Source organism: Cryptotermes secundus, unplaced genomic scaffold (assembly GCF_002891405.2).
Source record: "Cryptotermes secundus unplaced genomic scaffold, Csec_1.0 scaffold573, whole genome shotgun sequence".
Classification (NCBI taxonomy): Eukaryota; Metazoa; Arthropoda; class Insecta; order Blattodea; family Kalotermitidae; genus Cryptotermes; species Cryptotermes secundus.
The window spans coordinates 301,592-318,775 of NW_019738880.1; the positions used below are offsets into that span (position 1 = coordinate 301,592).

The 17,184-nt window shown below is 43.5% G+C and overlaps 1 protein-coding gene across 3 annotated transcripts in view; it reads right to left on the reverse strand.

Annotated features, from left to right (window-relative positions):
- The window catches only part of LOC111871193 (la-related protein 1), a 96,992-nt gene that overhangs the window by 47,816 nt on the left and 31,992 nt on the right, over positions 1 to 17,184 (reverse strand). The gene's annotated exons all lie outside the window — the stretch shown is intronic.

Sequence of the window (17,184 nt, forward strand, 5' to 3'; positions counted from 1 at the left end):
TACTCTGGAATTTCAACAACAAACTGAAAACGTGCTGGACATTTTAGAAACGATTTTGAATACCAACTTTCTGTTTCATCGTGACCGTAAGCAATACATACCAACAACTACAACCACGCCAATTTGTTATTTTCAGAAGATAGTTATATCCAAACCTGCCGATGAATTACGTGCAGTAAATACACAGATAACTGCCTCATAATTTGGCATAAAACTTTTCCGATAGAAACAAAAAAAAATGCCTCCCCAGGTACAGATCATACTGAGAACAAAATATGCGTCAGTAATAAAACACTGAACAAGTCAATACCTTCAAATAACCGAGCTGCATAATACCACATGAATGTGAAGTGGGCACATCAACAAAATTTATATAGCAACTGAAGCAATAAATCAGATTATTATATCTTCATCAGTGCAAAAACTTTACAAATGTTTGGCAGGACCTGTGATGGTATAAGGAAATAAAGCCTGAACAATTAAAAAAAGCTCATGACAAAAGATTAAGAAATCAAATTTACTACAAGACCTGCCGATTATACACTACTAAATCATAAAGGAAATGATGCTTTAGAAGGATTAAAATTTCGTCAATCAATTGGAAACAAGTATGAAGAATGGAAAACAACAGAACAGGGAAAAAGGTTTAAGACGGGAGGGGATCAGGAAAACCACGGAATGAATAATAGTACCTTACGTCAACGATGATAACGTCCATAAATAGGAAAGCTAAAAACAAGGTAAAGTTGTCCCCATGCATAGCTAAGTAAACACTACACCGTGAAGACACAGTAGAACTGCAAACTATTTGACCAAGTTCAGCACCCAACTACATGACCAAGTTCAAATAAACTTGGAATGGAATTCTACAATTTCTTGATTTTTGTTACGTGTTAAGGGACACTGTAGCTACGGTAACACAAAATATGCTTCAACGTGGAACGAGGTCGAATATCGTCTGGATATTTTTCGTGCCAAGGGAGCCCATACTGAAATTCAGTGAGAAAATTATATACTAAGATAAAAAAAAAACTCCTTGATACTTTCCCTTTGTAATGGTGTAACCCATAAATGTATATAATACATGTTCTCTGAGATATAATTATTTTGGATACCTTTCATCCAGACACTCTGTATTATTACCACATCAAACTAAGTTTTTATCTTATTGTATGGAATATGTATAAGCAAAAATGATTTCTTATAGTATAATAGGTATAGCGACTGGCTACGGGCTGAACGGCCTAGGGGTCGCAGTTCGGGTTCCGGTAGGGGCCACAGCTTTCTCTTCTCTACCAACCATATCCAAGGGGTACCGGGGGGTAAAGCGGGAGAAGCGTGAAGATGAACATTCACCTCTATCTAGTGCTGAGGTCAAAAATTGTGCACCTATACCTTCACATTCATGACATAGTGTTTAACTGCACAATTAAGTACAGGGATAACTTCACCCATTTTTGATACCAAATAATTACAACTTTGATCTTAGGCCCCCCATACACACACAGTTTGGCCTTCCGATCGACCTTACAGGCAAAACTGTGACAGTTTACCCCCTCCCTTTCCTCCCCATACACGCGCAGTTAAAGCAGCAGGCTTCATGCCACAATCACGGTCTTCCAGCCTATAATGTTGAGTCACACACGTCACGTGCTACGGTCCTGCAGGCAGAACTGACGGACTGACGGGTTTTCCACAGGCCAACAATCCAAACGATTGGCCGGCCGGCCACACTACACACGTCAGTTTTGCCTTTCAGTCTTCAACTATGCAGGCCGAACTGGAGGCCAAGGTGTGTGTGTATGGGGGCCCTTAGAGAGATGAGATGGGATGGTATGTATTGGATTGTTCTGGCTCAGGATAGGGACCAGTAGAGGGCTCTTGTGAACACGGTATTAACCTTCGGGTTCCATAAAATTTTGGGAAATTCTTGAATAGCTGCAGAATTGGCGGCTCCTCAAGAAGGGCTCAGCTCGATCAGTAAGTAATAAACACAACTTTACAGCATCATAAAGGGGGCTCCAAAAAAGTACTATCTTTGATAGTCAATATCTTTGGAACAAAATGACATGTAGTTACAATTCTTGCGCGGAGAGTGTCATTGTATGTGTTCGAAGTGACCACCATCAGCGGCTAGAAAGCGTCGATGCCGCCGAACTCCTGAGCGAACTACGGCTGTCAGTGTGTCCGGTGTGATGGCTGCACACGACGCTTTGATGGTTTCTCGTAGCGCATTCAATATAGCCGGCTTTTGTCCATAAACCTTTCGTCCTTCACGGTTCCCCATAGGTAGAGTCGAGAGGTGTTAGGTCTGGAGACCGTGGTGGGTACTCAGTAGCACCTCTTCGACCTATGCATCGTCCAGGTAGTGTCATCCAAATATGCCCTGACATCTCGATGGTAGTGAGGTGGAGCACCATCTTGATGTAGGTAAAATCTCTCATCTCCAAACAGCTCTCGAAGTGTTGCAACACCACAGAACTGGAAGCTGGACTTGTTACTATCCGTGGTCACCCAGATCTTTGCTTATGCACATCATGAACAGTACCGTCGGTTTCAAATTTGTCCCGAATACGGGCAATTGTTCGACGTGTTGGTGGCTGAGTTCCAAACTCATTCTGCCATTGTCGTTGTACCTCTTTAATGTTTTCGTACTTCCAGTACCACTTCAATACAGCCTTGCGTTGCTCAAAGAACCTTTTAGCCATTGTTGCTGTCTTCTGCTCGCAGCGCGCACGCGGCACGACACTCACGTGACTCATGTGACCTTCACCATCTGTTGAGAAGACACTACACTACCGCGCAAGAATTTTAACTACATGTCATTTTGTTCCAAAGATATTGACTATCAAAGAGTGACTACATTTTTTGGACCCCCCTGTAGTTATTCGTTCTTTTCATTCCATCACTCACAAATTCAGGAACTCACTAACCTCCAGTGAAAGCGTCTGAACTGTACCTTACACAAAGGCCGATAAGTGGCCTTGCGGGACTCGAGCCACTTGGCATGAACACGGCTACTACAAGACCCCACCCAACAAGCATTACTCAACAAGTAACTCGTGGTGAAACACTGCTTGAGGGTTAAACGGATCGGGAGGCTCAATAATCATAACTGTTCAATTAAATGGATCATAACGACACCGATCTTCATCTTCTTTAATCTAAGTCTTCAAAATAAAGGTCAAGTACTTATGTTTGTTTCCGGGGAGGAGTACTTCCTGCATCGCTAGATACGGTTTTCCCTCGACCTTGAACTACGAAGTCCACGCCTCCGGTATTTCCAGAAGACCCGGCACGACAAAAATATACCTCCCACATACAGTGGTGCGGATTTCATTTGTTACTGTGTCAGGAATGCCAACAACATGGAAACACAACTTCGAATAATTTTCACAGAAGTGCAGTGTTTGGACGATTTTGTAGACATCATGCCTGTAAGCCGCTGTGGCAAAACACGTGGGCCTACCACACTATTACCAGCAATCCCTGCCCACACACTAATGCTGGACTCCTGCCTGTATCTACGCATCATTCTTACGTCTCACAAATTAAATGTTTCCAGACAGACACTGATATGGATATCTTTTTCTTGTTTTGGTATGTGGAACAGATACACAAATTCTGTCCGTACATTTTAGTTACACCCTGTACAGTATTTACACACAACTTCAATAACAGCCTTGCATTGCAGGAACAAAGTTGGCATTTCTACAGTTAAGTAGTGTGCAGAAACGAGCAGAACACTCTCCAGCAGTTACTTAGAGAGTGAAAGCAATGCAAACTAAGAACTTTAAGCTCGCGGCTGGCACTATTCCCCATTCAATCCTGACGTCCAAATTAGTTACGATGAGGTCGTTGGAAACAAAGTGCCAACAACTGCAGGTCGAAGTCCGTACTCAATGTCAGTGACACAAATGCCCAAACGAAATCCACTTCGGCAACAAAATCCAATATTCAGCGACAATTGAAGTCCTGGCAATGAATCCGTTCCTTAAGAAACTCGAATCGGTCAACATCACCAAAGCCTATTTCAATGGCGTCTCTAATATCCAACAGTATGCTTTCAGTTTCTGCATGGTCAAAGGTATCTCGCGAAAATCCGTAATGCAATCTGTGTCCTTTCTCCCATCACAACTTCATCGCTCCAACGACAAATTGCATCGGTCGAATAGGTAGCTCTCCGGCTTCGTATTGGGGAGGTACTGGGTTCAAATTTCGCCTAGGGTATCGGTTCTGCAACGGGTTTTCGCGGTTTCCTCACTGCTTCCACAAAAAAAAAACTCCGTGATTTTAGTCAGCAAGCGAACTATACCGAACGAGCGACCGCCGCTTGTCAGCGAAGTTTAGTGCCAACTTTTGCGGATAGAGGGTGTCGCGTGGTCAGCACAACGAATCCCCACGGCAGTTAATTTCAGTTTTCTAGACCGGAGCCGCTATTTCCTTGACATAGCTCCACAAACTGACGAAAAATCTCACCTCAGGCAACAAAGTCTTCCGTTGAAATAATATGAGACTACTTATTTCAACGCAAAATTGTCGAAGCTATCCACAGTGTCATATATAAACCCTAAATACAAACGCAGGTGAACCTCTACCGAAGTATACGGGGTTACAGCCAAAAATAACACAAGTCACCGCCTTCCCGCCTCAACTCACAAGCCTTCAAATTTATCGGGGACCTAAATACTATGGCGATGATCAAATCAAGAAGATGAAATAGGTGGGAAAAGCAGCAGGCATGGAACAGAAGAAAAATTCATACAGCTTTCTGGTAGAAAACCTGAAGAAAAGAAACCACTTGGGGGCCCAGATGTCGATAAAAGGATACTATTAGAACGGATTATACAGAAATATGCAAGCAGCAAATTACTGATTCCTAGGACGGGGCGCGAGTGTAAAATGGATTCGTTTGACTCGAGGCAAGGTCCCATGGCGGACTCTGTGAACACGGTAATGATCCTCTGTGTTGATTACAAATGCTGGCAATTTGACTAGCCGAGCAACTATCAGCTTGTTACGAAGGGCTCTCTGGTACATAGCGTTAGTTCTCCAGGATCTAAAACCATACATCATTTCATATCGTGTATAAACTATCGCTAAACAAATTCGAACGTCCGCCGTGTTAAATTACTCACTAAAGGAATTTAAAAAAGTATGAGACTCATGGAAACCGACTAATTTGCTCAAAAGTTAAAGTGGAAACAGCACAGACACTTATCATTATCTCATAAACCTACGTTTCGTCCCTTAACAAAGGAACACAGGCTACGAACGCTCAAGTATGAACTGTCACACTCCAATCACAGACGTGAGAACCTGAAATCAAACAAAAGCTTCTATTTTGTATTTAGCAGTGCACGTCTGGCCGTTACGTCAGCTACGAAAATCAACCTCACATACTTTTCAAAAGCCACATTTAAGTGCGAACGGCAGGCTATAAAATGAACCGACTTTTTACGTCATCACTGTGCTTAATTACGCACCATAAAACGAAGATACATAGGGAGTGGCGGTTTAGTTCCACATATTCTTAAACTTGGCAGACGATGATCAGCGGTTTCACATCCTGACAGCTTTACCTCCGGGTAAAAAACCCCAGGTACCCACTCCTCCATGTCTTCACGGCGCAGTACTTAATTAGACAAGCACAGGGACAACTTTACTTTATACCCCCTTTTAACTGAAAAAAAAAAGACTTGATCGGTCCCACAGCAGGTCTTTACGCGGTAAAGAACCAAGGACTCGAATATAGATTTCCCTGGTCTTGGCCTACGGTCTCAGCTACGACGACTCCTAATCTATTCTGCAAGGTTAGCTAATCACACTTCTCCATTGTCTTGCAAACTGGATTCACAGGTTCTGTATTCATAAAAGTTAGCCGTATGAATATTATCAAAGTTGAGCACATAGGACTGAAAATTGCCGTCTTCTGCGATGTGGAACGGTGGTCGGTTAGAAAAGGTTTCAACGCTTCGCGGGAGCCTGCTGCCGCCACCTTTCATGCTAAATGATTAGCATGCATTGATTAAGAAGCTGGTAAAGTATGCTGAACCGTAACAGTTAGGTAACCAGTCACGTTAGTCGTTGGCTTCCCACAGCGGCGGCCCGGCCATGTAGGATTTCTGGTGGACAAAGTAGCTTGGGGCAGGTTTTCTCCGTGCATTTAAACTTCCCCTCCCAATCTTCATTCCACCAGTCACCATCATCTATCTATCATCTATTATCTGGGGCTAGTACAATTGGCCACAAGTGGCCGCAGTACCAAGTGCACTCAGTCTTACATACTAATAATAAGTCGCATTGGCCAGACAAGGTACTGTCTTCCCACGATACTGAAACGTCAAGACTACGCACAAGATACAATCGTGGAAACTGGTTCAAGCTTCACTTGCATTCGGGAGGTGCCCGGTTCCTAACTCCGTTGGGACACAGACATCTATGAATGAGGGGGTTTCGTTGTATTCTTTAGTCTCTCATGCAGAACTCGAGGATGGCACCTTGAAGTAAGCGACGGCCGTTTCCTTCCTCAGTCCTTCAAATTCATCATTCATTAATCACAACACTGGATGGTGTATGGTCTCAGCTGACAGCGTCATTAAATGAAGTGTAAAAACGAGTTCTATAAATAACTAATTGCCTACATTCTTTTCACCACAATTTGTGTATCAGAGCTGACAAGCAGGGAAAACACCTCTGTATGTATACGTAACTAAAGCTGTTCCTGTGCTTATATTATTAAGCGCTACATACATCATGAAGGTGTATGGCAGAGTGGATGTGTACATCCACATCTTGACTTCGGCACTAGCTGGAGGTGAGTGGTTTGCTTCCCGCCCAGGCCGCTTTACTCCCGGCAACCATTAAATAGGAAATTTGGTGGACCCCAGAGCCGGTCTGGACGACGTCGAGAAAAGAACCTACTCGACTTGAACTCCGACCCCTCGGTCGTCCAGCCCGCAGCCAGTCGCTATACCGCCTACGCTATTACGTAATGAAGCAAATAATATAATACATCTTGGTGTCGGTTTGTTATTCAAGTAATATTATTACCGCAGCAGTGAGTGGCTGCGATGTTGGTATTATATTGTATCTTCATGTACATGATGTACTTACTAATATCATGACCAAAAGTTGAAGGGGGACACATAGACACAAAGCAAGTGATCACATAAACCTTTTTTTTTCAAAACAAGGAAAAACATGATAAAAACGAATGATACGGAAACATGATGTAAATTGGACAGCATCGCCTTGTTTTCGAAATTAAAAATTTTCACATAGCGTTTCACGAAGATAGCTAGTTCACAAGTCAATCTGCATACAGGATGCTTGCATGTGAGTGTTAACTTTCCCTGCGTAATAAAGACCATGAAGACTCAGAAGTAACTAATCGGACTCTTATTTCAGAGGCTAATCCTGGGTGGAAACCGCTTAACATGACGGGTTTTGCTGTCCCTCTAGACAAATGCCCCAAAAATGTTTAAGCAGGCCGATGAGTTACCCCCATAACCCTTCTGTCTTGCTTGATACACTCAACACCTGACGGCGTTAGGAGTGGGTAACATTCCTGCTTCGTGTTCGGAAGGTCTCGGATAAAAATCTTCGCATGGACACGGCTATCTTGCGCGGCAAATACCAAGACTAGGATATTACCTAACATTAGGCCACGACCACTTCCTTCCAATTCATCATTCATTATCGACTAACCACCACTGAACGCTATTCAGTGTCGTTAAATAAACCATTACAAGAAGTTCTGGGAACAATCGTTACTGAAACTACACGGATCCCAAAGCGAACACGGCGTCCAACAGTTTTTCTATTTTTGCGTATGTACTCGTTGCCATGGGAACGTGTTTATCTAGCCGTTGTCTAGCAACGACTGCGATACACAGGCACACAGAAAGCAGGGTGATTTTATAAGCTTTTCATTTTTAAACAAAGAAAATAGGCTGAAAAATAGAATCGATAATATGTAACCTCCGCAGCTAATACGGCGCCGTAAAATCGGCCCAAAATAAAAAATGCTCGATAAAATCTAATCTTTATTTTGGCTTTCGGTAAACAACAAAATGCTACTGAACACGTACGTCATTCTTCAGTATTCGAGATAAAATTGTGTTACGCCAAAGCGAAAGTCAGAATTGTACAAACACATTTAATCGATTAATTCCCCCCGACCTAGATAGGAAGGGCACAGAATTAATTCTTAAGACTTGTTTTTGTGCTGTTGCCGTCTAAATGAAGTAAACACAAATGACAAATTCCGTGCTGCATAACATCTGACATCTAGCGATACAAATACGAATTTCAGCATTCCGCCTACTACACTGCACAGTATCATAATACGGAGAAAAAGACGTAATCGCGGTCCAGCGGGTAACACTCCTATTTATATCCGAAAGGTAAATGGTTCAAATTTCAACTGACAGGCCGGATATTCTGAGGAGTCCCACGGGTTCAAATTTGTGTCCGATTCGATCTCAGACCTGACAAAATATCCAGAGTTTCATGTAATTCACCCCATTCCCTCCAGGCAAATGTACCCCAAACTAGATCATGGCCACTTTCTTCCACATCTTACCAATTTACTATCATCCTACCATTCTACGATACGTAAAATGTAGCCACACTGTGGCTCTCGAGCCGCGTCACCTCTGTTGCACAGCCTGAGCTGCTTTCCACTAAGAAATAGTAATATGGCCATTGCTAGACAACGATTCAGTACATACGTTCCAGTGAACACGCAACAATGGGAGCTATGTTCTCTGTGGACCATGCCAGAGCTTGTTGCTAGGCAACGGAGCTGTAAACACGCATCCCTAACATGTGTTTTCTACGTGGTCCGTGCTGCGGCTATATAACGAGAGTCTGCTTGTAGATGGATGAGATTAGAGAATTAGAACTGGAGAATTGGGTGGCGTTCTGGATGCTCGGCAGTCCAAGGTGATTGAGCAAGAAATGGCAAGATGACCTCCTAGTGATTTAAAGTAATAGTTGCTACGAAACGGATAGCGTGTCCTAGGGATTTGTGAAGCGGGTATATTAGCGGTAACGCTGTAACTGATTGTGATTAAAAGATTGTATACGAAGATGTTAATAAATCCCATCATCCAATCCACAGCCCGTTATTATTCGTCACGGAAGCCCAGACACGTGACAAAATAAATATCCAACGGGTCACAATCCCAACTCGAATGCCAGCATCTCGATATGCCGCATAATTTCATGGCGGCATTACATTAGTATCTGTTCGGGTATCGGGAGTCGTTTCCTCGGGGATAATGCGGTCGGGGCGTGAAGCTGACCACTTACCTCTGTCAGGTGGGACCTGTACCTCCACTCCGTCACATATCCTCGGGGCGAGATGCTTAATTAAGCACAACTCTACCTTTAATTTTTTAATGGAAGAACGGAATATGTAGCATTGGAGATGCTGACTAAGAAGAGCATTGTCTTCTGAGATGTGGCGCTGCGAAATGTGGTAGAATCCTTCCTCTGTCAAAAGATAACATTCCCATCTGCAGACGCTGTACAACTCTGAGTCACAGGGCCCTTGGGTAACGGTTGTTGAAGCTGAATACGTAAGGGGAGTGGAGGTATAGCTCCACTATCCATGACCTCGACACTAGTTAACAGTGAGTTGTCAGCTTCACGCCCCGGACGCTGCATCGCCTGGGAAAGAGCCCCATCTGACCACTGCCTAGGAGGCTGGGTCTGGACGCTGTGGAGAATATCTTATCCTTGCAGGGAATCGAAAGCCGGCCATCCAGCCCGTAACTATATCGACTGAGCTATCTCGACTCCCAAGGTCCTTGTGTTTCGCGCGCTCTACGGGGTGTCCTCTGCTCGGACCACTTCCACATTTCTTGCGTTGCTCTTAGCCCGTGCAGGCTGAAGCCTTGTAATGGGCCCATCCCCCATGCAAGGAGTCCTGAACTGGGGCATGTGAGCTGGCGCAATGCCTAAAACTGAAAAATATAACTAGGATATCTGGTGCTTATGGCAGTGACCATAAAGAGAACCAGCTTCTGGGAAGTGACGCGAAGCTTGGCTTACTCTTCAACCCTGAAGATGTGAGCAGTAGGTTCCTCTAAAACATCGGTCAACATCCACCAGGCCATAAGGCGTCGCACCGAACACAGTACCTTTCTTGAAGACACAATCTTCAGGGTTTTCTCCGAGGACCTCGGTTCGCCCTGCTAATTCTCGTTCCTCCGACTGCTCCACATTTATTAAAGGTTCGGCCACACAAAGCGCTACGCTATGTTCGCTACGTACGCTGTGTACACTCTGCGATGCAGCTAACATAGGGAACATAGCGTACGTAGCGTACGGAAGTCTGTGTGGCCAGTCACATTGGCAATAAAGGAACATATTTTTCTGTTCGTATAGCGAACATAGCGTACGTAGCGTGCGTCGCGTACGTAGCGCTGTGTGGCTGAACCTTAACCCTATAACCCGACGCTATTCAGCCTAGATTCTGACAGCGTCGTCATATAACCTTTAAAAATACGATCGAAAAATCCTACAACGAAGTGACGCTGGCTGCGCTTCAACTGTTAAGGTCAATACAAGGAGTCAACCTACAAGAAAACAAACAACAGTGAAAGGAGGCGAGTACTTTTAATTGCGAATGCTGTCACGCGGTATGTGTTTAGTCATACTAGTTTATGTTTGTGGTGGGACACGTGGTAGCGTAGTTGATAGAGGTACGCTACAAGCCGGAATGTAGCGGGTTCGGTTCCCGATGAGATCACTGGATTTTTCAATTGACCTAAACCTTCCAGACGGACTATGTTCCTGGGTTGAATTCAGCCGCTAACGGAAAAGGTACCAGAAACCTTCCAGGGACTAAAGGATGGCCTGCGCGTAAGGCAGACCTCACAGCCATCTGTGAGCCGACTGTCTAGAACAGGCATGTCAAACTCAACTTGTACAGAGGGCCACCTCAGCCCTATAAATAATAGTCCAGGGCCGCACTTCAAAATAGAAATATACATTAGATTCTGATACAAGGAAATTTAATTCTATTTATTATTTAGGAATAATTTCAATATAATTACCTAAAGTCACATATCTTACAGTTTTAAAAAGCAAGAGAATGTCATTTTTTGACAAGTATCAAACAGCTTTTCAATATGTAAAAAGAGAGATTACACACGAAATTATGTTAGAAATAGCAGAACATTGAATTTCCTGCAGCCTGCTAATTTATGTCTGCGTGAGACTTCTTGTCTTCTTGTCTGTTGGAAAATTGTCTTTATAAAAAATATTTCACTAAAATTTTAATATTGATTTTAATATCAATTAGCTCCAAAAGTTGAGGGGCCGCACTTTGTGGCTATGGGGGCCGCATGTTTGACACGGCTGGTCTAGAAAATGTGGGAGCCTCGACGTCTCACAACCCTATATGCCTCCACGGCCTGTTACAAGGATAGCTTTCCTTTTACTTCTTTTTTTATCTGGGCGTGGGGCTAACGACCCCACCCCAGAAAAATTTACTGTTACGAAACCATGGAGGTGGCCAAGACCCACACAAGGTTGTAGCTCCAGTGAATAAAAAGACGAAATCTGCTTCTTTTCTTATTTTCCCCTTGAGTTCGTATCCAGTTCTCTCCTACAGCGAGAGCAGATCGTGACCTGACGGTACGATTGGAGTGGGCTATTAAAATTTGAATTCAAGATCTTAACAAATTAACCATTTGAAGACTGAATTTCTTATAAATAATATATAAGCATTCAGCTCGTACCTCGTAGGAAACACGTTATATCTCTGCTAGAAAGACCAAGCCGGTTAATGGTGTTAGGGGAAAAATCGCTGTATACTGTGAGAACCATATGAAACACAAAAATACAATCTGTGGGCAGAATGCAGAGATTTAGTTATGTTAAAGCAGGTGGTACATACAGTGATAACTGGATTTCAAAGAGTTAAACCATACGAAATGTAGTCACAACCAAATATAGAGTCGAAATGCCTTCAAGCTTAACGAAAACTAAACATTAACAATATATCATCCTTATTCTAGGAAGGACATTATTAAAATGGATCTCAGAGAAACAGGATGGAGTGGTATGGACTGTATTCATCTGGCTCATTATTATTATTCAGTCATGAACCCCTGGGTTCAAACTAATTGCGAAAGAGTACCTAACATAATGCTGTGATCTCTGATAAACATGGATATTTCCTTGGACAGGTACTCGGGCATGTTTTACACACATAAAATTTGTGTGATACAACAAGGATGACCCTTAAAAACTGAGTAACGGACCGATACAGGTTGTATAAAACTAAGCGCTGATGTCAGAACTAGGAAGGAATATAAATTTTCTCAACTGGTTTACAAATTTCGAAAGAAGAGCAGGAATACTAACGGGTCACTGGCTCTTAACTACTGCCAACAACACAAGGCATATACTTGTTCCTCGATGAACTTTCACGGGTCTCGATCGCAGAAACGAGCAGTAAAGAACGCTGCCATGAGCTTACATTCTTAAGGCGCGTCCACATTACTCGTGCTCGTATGACTCGTTATGCTCGCGAGTAATGTGGACGATATGACAAGTCAGGAGACAAGCAAATTTTATATTTTTAATTTAAAAACTATAGCCAATAAATTAAAATACGACTACATCCTATACATTCATTCATTCATTCATTCATTCATTCATTCATCAGTAATCTGTCAAGACGACAGGTCCACAGTCTCTTCCAAAACAGTTCCTCCACTTGATGCGATCTAGAGCTTTCTCCTTCAAATGAAACATCTGGCATACATGGTATCTCTGGTTTTGGAAAGTGATAATGTGGTAGTTTTTCCATTTGCTTTCCACATCGCAGTACAATAGGCGTTCAAACCACTCTGGTCACGCCTGTTGCTATACGAACTTGAACCATCTCGAGCATTATTTACTCTGTGCTTCAAGTCGCTGCTGATGACGCTGCTTCCGGCATCAGTTTTTGGTGTCTCTCTTCGTCTGATGCCTACCCTTTGACCTGTCCAGCAAGGGAGGCCCTGCCAGTAGCTACGCTACCGCTGGTATAGCTCTCAGGGTCCTTGGCATACTCAAACCCCCTCACCACGATAAGGTGGAGCCACCAACGAGGGGGACATCCTATACACACTACGAGTAAATATACGGATCCTCACGCGCCGAAGCCTGGCGATCAACTGAAGTAGTGTGGACGAAGATTTACGAGCACAAGTAAAAGCCAGACGAGTCTCCGACGAGCACGAGTAATGTGGACGAGCTTTTATGGAAGGCAAAGTAAAGCTTCCTACGAGTAAATAACAGGACATGGGAGAGAAAACATTGCGGAAAATTCACTCATAATCTTTAAGCCCTGCCTAGCCCGGCTGTGTACAGTTTATTTCGAAACAGACTGGAGCAGTGCTTCCCAACAGCTGGGCCCTGGCATTATAGAAAAAACGATTTAACGGACCGCGGTCTCACAAAGGTTGTGACCCTCTGGGCTGCAGGACCTTCTCGTGCACCGTTTCCTCCCCCGTCCTCTCTTTTCCAACCTGCTTTCCTATCCACCTTTAGCATCGGCTCTGGACATGGAGGTAGTAAGTCCTTCACAAAATTTCGGATGACCTTTACCAGACTGCACGGCGTTACATCCCAGAAGTTAGTTACTCTTAACAGTCACTCAAATCCATCTAGTAAGCAACTTCCTAGTAATCATGTAACAATCCACTATCCACACGTCACTATCTGATGACGACGCAAGCTCACGTGTTAAAGACACGTAAACATTGCAAGGACATAATTCCACACTATTCTATCGCCAGCAACCAATTTCACGGGCAATCGCAATTCAATCTAAATTAGGGCGTACGCTGGAAAGGTCGTTCATAGTACAGTTAACCCTCGCTAATTCGGATTCATTGTGGGTCATCCGGATTAAGGGTTAAACCGGATTAGTGAAGCGAAAGGTAGCTCTAAAAGACAAAAAAACTTAGAGGGACAATTTAATGATATAAGTAGTGTTAAGAATTATCACTTCAGAGCCTTTATTTAAAAACTATAAAAAGACAATACATTAATTTATCGATAGAAGACTTCTTTTTGAACGTAATAACGCAGGTTTGGCGAAAATGTCGACTTTTGTCTGAGCAGACAAATCTGCCTTCCTAAATGTCGTATGTTTTAAAGCATGCACTCCACTGTGTGCAGATTTTTTCCCTATTTTTCATATTTCGATCCGGATTATCGACGGTTTATTGTAAGCGGAAGGCGGAATGTAAAGTTCCCGTCGGTGACACAGAAGGCCATTCTGTCGCGGATATAACGACTGCACCCAAGAACGAGTGACATATCGACGTACAGACTGCATACAAAAACTCGTCTAGTTTCTAATTATGTGCTCAGGGAGCAGCTGCCGCAGGTGCCAACGGACTGCAGCCAAACCAGCAGTGTTCCGTCTGAACAATAGACAGACAGTAACAACAGGAGTCAGACCGCCGGGGAGAGGATACCAAAAGGACCCAAGGAACCAGAAATATTCTTTTAAACGCAGGAGAGCTCGGATGAGAGGGAAAAGGTATGATGACTGCCACAGCTACTATATAAGGTAAAAGGTAAAGGTGTCCTTGTGCTTAACTAATAAAAGCACTACGCCATAAAGACGTATGGGGGAGTCGATTCATAAACCCACGTCTTCTTGACCTCGGCACCAGTTTGTGGTGAGTGGCCAACTTCACGTTCAGGCCGCTTTACCCCCAAGGAAAGAGCCTACCAAGGTATCCACTGGATAGGAGGCTGTGTGGGTCCCAGAGCCGGTTGAGACGACATGCAGAAGTGAAAATTCTTGGCCCTACCGAGACTCAAACTCCGAACTCTCGGTCGCACACCCGGCTCTTACATCTAATATATTGTTTCAAAATTACGTTAATTCCATGAAGCAGCAAGCAATTCAGCAGAGAGCCAGCCTGCTTCATGCTTCTTCCTCCAGCGCTAAGCAGCTTGTTCCTCCTTCACTCTTTGCTTCTTGCTTGGCTTATTCTTCAACCCTAAAGACGGGGGTATCAGTTCCGTCTCCAAACTGGACTAAACAGTAATGTTTCTGATTTGTATCCGGGCGGATGAGGGTGCCTCACACCTCCGTCTCTACGATGAAGAATTATAGCGGTCACTTGGAGACAGAAACAATCACCGAAACATATTGTGACGTGCTGCCTGAAAACCGGACTATAAGACATCCACCGATGAGCAATGACGAATGAGAAAACAATGCCTAGGAAATCGTAAGTCTAACAATGGGGTTTCCGCCGTTACAAAGAGGCCAGCAATGTCTAAGCAACGAATTGTTTGAAACAGATAATATGTATTCCCGCGGCAGCAAAAGATTCGTTTGCATAGTAGCGGGCGAAACTGAAACCTTCGACAATGTCGAAGTCTCAAATCTGAGACAGTAAAATACGGTCGCGAGTCCCAAGGGACTCGGACCCGATAAAGACTGCGTTGGAAAGGGCCAGCAGCATATACAAAAGACAGACCCGTCTTCTCGTCAGAAAGGGCGCACCACAGAAATAAGACCGTAACTGTCAAACGGTAATGTTTAATATCTGGTCATGAGCACCAGATGGGACTGGACACCAAGACTTACTTACTGACTGACTGACTGACCGTCAGTCGCAATGTGACTTTGACTTTGAGACCAGTTAGTTCGTATCAGACGAGGGACCAGTCAGTTTAGCTTTGACGGGAGCTAAGGACAGTTGAGCTCCGAGCAGAGCTGAAGACATTTCACCGAGATTAGCGATGCGAGAGTGTATAACTTTGAAGAGGAAACGTCCGAAGACGTTATAAGTGCGAATTTGTATTTGTGAGTGTAAAGAGGGATCGTCCAGTAAATATTCGTCCAAATCCGAGACCCACAAAATTTATTGACACGTTGCCTAGAAAACACGCGACAATATCCTGTCCTCGCAGCAACCAGATTAACATTAATAATACAAAGAGTCGTTGAGCTACAAAGTTCCCACCTAAAAACTGCTCGCAAATCCCTAGCAACAAGCTACCAACACCTTGTGCGTCTATTTAACAAACTATTATGTCACATTCCATATGTGCAAACACGTCTGTCGTTTAGCCAACTATAGTTCCTAACCGCGAAAAACAGCAACTGAGCAAACTTAACCACTCACACGGAAACTGATTCGGCATCTGAATGTAATGGTCTCGCTTCCTACTCGCAACCAGTGCGTCAGGTAAGGCTAGGCGGGCAAACACCCCGTGATATCACTGGAACATATCCACAGACACTAACCAGACAACAACCCCCAGCAATAAAGTGATGCCAGTAGCGAAAGTGACGCCAGCAGTAGAAGTTAGGATAGTAGCAATGCCCAATAAAATACTGCCATACTTTTCTGACAGCTGTAGCCAGCAATAAACTAGATTCGTTTATATATGTTTCTCTAAATTCTGTTAGATACATGGATAAATACACACAAAATCGTTGTTTTATAAGGTACCGAATGAATTACTTCAAGAAACTTTAATTCACATGGAGGTGGTTTTCGAACAGATAGTTTCAGTTCATTATCTAGCATTAAAATCTAAAAATCTGCGCAATTATGCTTTACTTCACATTACCGGTTTATGCGTAATATTTGTTCGGTGTCCCTCACATTGCTGACGCACACTGTACCCTATGCTACCGGCCACGCAACACAAAACACGCTTCGGGGCTATCTTTAAAATATGCGGTATATCAGTTACTAATTAATTGTTCACTCCTACTCACTTAGTGTACTTAGGAGCTGTGCAAAATGCCGTAAATTACCAATCTGGAAACTGATTCATATTTCTTGAATTATCAGCCGCAAAATATTGTCACGTGTATCCTGGTACCGCGACAGTGAATAATGCGTTCTCGATTTGATAACTCGATTTATTGGATAATTTCACACGTCTCAACTACAATTCGTTATTACACTTCCAATATGGCTGTATCTATGACAGGCAAACTCTCAAGATTAACACATCAACTATTGAGTTGCCTTGAATAACGTCTTCCTGACGAATCCTCTCGAAGTCAAAGTCACATTGTAACTGACGGTCAGTTAGTAAGCCTTGGTGTCTAGCCCCATCTGTGGCTCATGACCAGATATTAATTATTACTCTTTGACAGTTACGGTCTTGTTTCTGTTGGGCGCCTTCTCT